Genomic DNA, 4384 nt, shown 5'->3' with positions numbered 1-4384 from the left:
AGATTTTTTTCTCAAAAAACTATATGGCTTATATCTAGAAACAGAGGGAGTACTATTTATTGCTAAATTTGAGTTTTTATACGTCCCAAGTGAATATGACTAAAGATGAAAATTCACATGCTCGTAGAACATAACGATCAGAATATCTATGCGCTGAGTTAGGATACACATAAGACTAGCTCTTGGTCATCTTGTACTACAAATCTTTTCCTCCTCCATGTACCTTTATATATACACCACGAGGGTCACCAAAATAATGTATGTTTTGTAAAAAGATAAATAAACACTGGAATATAGTTTCAACAATTTGAAATTGCAATAATTTATATTGAGATGTGGATAGCCAATTTATTAGCTAACTCTAATTCTTATGTATAATTAGTATAATTCTGATTTTTGAAGTCCAAAATTCAAATTTCTTGGCTCTTTTCATGCTTTCTCACAAACGGATTAAAAATGGATTACTGTCTTTGAAGTTTGGTTTTCACCGGTTTCCGTAACGTGGTTTTCACCGGATATTTGCCACTTGTACGGTTGTACCTTGTTTCTCTAACTGGTATGAGCAGGACGAGAAGCAATTAAATCAGAAATTAACGATGTGCACCAGGTTGATTCATGAAGGATGAGTCAAGCCCCGGTGAGTTATCTATTGGAAAATGATTCTACTCCCCCGGGGGATGAGACGCCGGGAACCTCCTCCGTCTACGCGTGCCACCGCTTTCGCATTGTATCCACTCGTTCGTTTCTTCCTTCTTCCTGGATAAGGACGGTCTCCACAGCGCTGCCGCTGTTTCCCCAAGCGTCGCCCACCGCCGCCGCGGCCTATGTGTCCGTCGCTGCCGTCGATGTGCCTGCCGTGCCGACGTGCCCGCCGCTGCCGCCGCTCAGTCGCGCGTCGCGTCGCCGCCGCCGTCGTGCCCCACGCCAAGGCACGACTCTCGTGACGAAGCGCCGCTGCTCCGCCGCCGCCGTGCCCCACGCCCAAGGCATGACTCTCGCGATGAAGCGCCGCCGCTGCTCCTCCTCCGCCGTGCCCCACGCCCAAGGCACGACTCTCGCGACGAAGCGCCGCCGCACCGCTGCTCCTCCGCCGTCGTGCCCCACGCCCGAGGCACGACTCTCACGACGAAGCGCCGCCGCGCCGCTGCTGCTTGCGGTGGTCGGAGGTGTGGCCTGCGGGCGGGCGCCTTTCCTACCTCCCGCCGGCGGACGTGCTACTACCAATGGTCGTCGTTGCTGCGCGCTGTGGGCCTAGGTGCTGCCTACTGAGGGCGCCGTTGCTACCTCCCATCGGTGGAGGTGCTACCTGCCGTGGGCACCCTTGCTACCGGCGGTCGACGACGCTGCTGTGTACCCCAATTTGGGATACTACTAGTGGCTATCAGCCCAAGGCGTCGATGCTACATGTGGTCGCCACCGATGCTACCAGCGCCGCCTCCATCTCGTGCTCCTCTGCTTCGTTAGGAGTTTTGCTGCATATAGATCCTCCTAGGTGTTGCCCGATCATTCACAGCGAGAACCCGGGTAGATAGATACCTCCAATTACGCGCGGAGCGCAACCTGAAGTAGGGGATAAATCCAGCAAGCAACGTGATGGAGATCACCACGCCTCAAGACCAAAGAACGACAATCCTTGATTAACACAAGAACCTCCGCAGCAACGATAATAGATAAACGGCGACGCCGTACCCCCGGAGGGATGATACACATGATCACACGTAATGGTTTTTAACCTAAACTCTGTCTAACCCTAAACCCTAGCCGTGCCCACCCTTATATGAGGGGGTGGCCGACCAGCCCCTAGTGGGCCTCTCTACCTTGGTTTTGATAGGCCCAAACCAAACTGACTCAACTCAATAAAATCCCTAATTGGCCCACATATGACCATAGATACAAAATACGATAACTAAGATAACTAGCTAGGTGGAGTCCTGAATTTGGGCTTCACCTTGGCCTCCATGCCCGTATCAATTGTACAATTTATCCTCCTTTAACGACACAATTTTCAATAAAACTTATTTAATTTTTAATAATTTTAGGGGTGATAATAAAAGATAATGTATCGCATCACTAATAGCTATTGTCTTCTCTAAATGTTTTTTTTTAGAGAAAGCCTAAGCTTTATTGGGGTATCTCGCCCGTCACAAGACTAGCGATATACGCTTGTACCTCCTACCCTGAGAGAAAAGCTCTGTTTACATCATAGGAACATCCGATACTTGCTAGCTCATGAGTTGGCCTGTTAAACTCATGCTTACAGAACACAAGATCACAAGATGTAAACATAGTACTAATCTGAAATTTTAGCTCATCAATGATCACTCCTAACCGAGAGCCTCACGTCGATTCAACTCCAACATCAGCAGTTGTGAATATGTCTCCACGTACAATGTGGATGGCTCTAAGATATTCAGCTAGTCTCGCAGCTTCGACCGCCGCACTGAGCTCCGCATGGAAGGCATCAGAAACATGCTCACTCCGGCCAACATTTGCCCCACAACTTCATCCCGATAATCTAGAGCCACAACACCCCAACAACCTGCATTAAAAAATATTCATACATATGAAAATAAGCTTGCCACCAATAGTCGTGTCCCATGGTGAAAACTCCAGTAATATTGAATTTCAAAACATCGTCCGTAGGTGCAAGTTTTGTCTTTTTCCTTCTTGCCTAGAATCTCTATGACTTGAGCCACATAGCACTGCGTTCGATGCGCAACTGCTGCAGCTTCGAGAACTTTATTTCCCTCTGTTGCGGTTACACCACGAGAGCCACCAAAGAGCCAAAATTTACACTCGTTTTTTCCTTCGGAGTTTTCCAAACAATGTCCAAAGCATGCAACACTGAATTCCACATGGCCAGCTCTCTTCTTACATCCGCCAGACCATTGGCGGAGCTACAACAAAGTCAGGGGGGCGCCCCCCTCCCCCCTCCCGGGCATGAAGATTTAGTGAAGCATGTGTATAGATTTTGCCCATTTGCCCCCCCCCCCTCCCCAATTTGGCCCAAAATAGTGTAATTTAGGCTCTCTCAGCCCATCCCCCTCCCCACAAATATTTGCCCAAGCTTCGGCACAGTCCAGACCTAGTCCTTGCCACACTTCCTTCACATCATCGCACTTGATAAAGAGGTGTGCCCCTTCTTCCACAACACCATTACAGACAATGTCTATCTCTACACCGTGTTCTCCGAAAATTTGGCCATACAACAAGATAATTATGAGATACCCTCCAGATAAACATCCTTATTTTAGGCATACATTGGATCTTCCATATGCGGCGCCAATAATCATCTCCAGCTCTATTCAGATTACCTACATGAGAGCTACTGCCAGACCGACCACCCCTTTGTTCATTCTCAATGAGTTGGCCCTGCAGTTTGTAGGCTTGCTTCACCGAGTGCATACCTTTCTCGGCGAAGTGCTACGCGACAAAGTCCTCCATATTGGCTCTAACAGGCTGACTAAGGTGTTAGGTTTTGGGTTTGAACTGGTTGCCTTTGTCTCGGCACCAGGCTGCGTGTTTATATAGTCCGAGGCATAACCATCGGCAGCAATTTACAGGGAAGGTTACAACCAACTTGACGGGGTAGAGATTGAATCTATGATCTGATCACATACGATCAGATATACACAAAGGATACTAACCAATTCTAATTCTATCTCTACCCCTTCTAGAACATGCACACGTTACAACTAACACATACAATATCTTGATCGCTAACACCCCTCCTCAATCTTAGCTGTCCTCAGGTTAAGATTGTGTTTAAATTCCTCAAGCTGCCGAACTGGTAAAGCTTTTGTAAAGCCATCTGCCACCTGGTCTTGTGATGGAATAAATCTGATCTCAAGCAATTTATTTGCAACTCTTTCTCTCACAAAATGAAAATCTATCTCAATATGCTTGGTTCTTGCATGAAATACAGGATTAGCTGAAAGATAAGTAGCTCCCATATTGTCACACCAAAGACACGAAGTTCTTCTTCTTTTGATTCCAAGTTCTTTTAATAAGGACTCAACCCAAATTACTTCAGCTGTAGCATTTGCTAATGACTTGTATTCAGCTTCTGTACTTGACCTAGAAACTGTTGCTTGTTTTCTGGCACTCCAAGAAATTAGGTTAGGTCCAAAGTAAACTGCAAAACCCCCAGTAGATCTTCTATCATCTACACACCCTGCCCAATCAGCATCTGAGAAGGCACTTATCAAGGTAGAGGATGATTTTCTGAATGTTAGTCCTAGACCAACAGTCCCTTTTATATACCTTAGTATTCTTTTGACTGCTGTCCAATGAACAGTAGTTGGTGCATGGAGGTACTGACAAACCTTGTTGACTGAGAAAGCAATGTCTGGCCTTGTCAATGTCAAGTATTGGAGTGCACCTA

Source organism: Lolium rigidum, chromosome 3 (genome assembly GCF_022539505.1).
Source record: "Lolium rigidum isolate FL_2022 chromosome 3, APGP_CSIRO_Lrig_0.1, whole genome shotgun sequence".
Lineage (NCBI taxonomy): Eukaryota > Viridiplantae > Streptophyta > Magnoliopsida > Poales > Poaceae > Lolium > Lolium rigidum.
Note: the sequence above shows the minus strand (reverse complement) of the source record.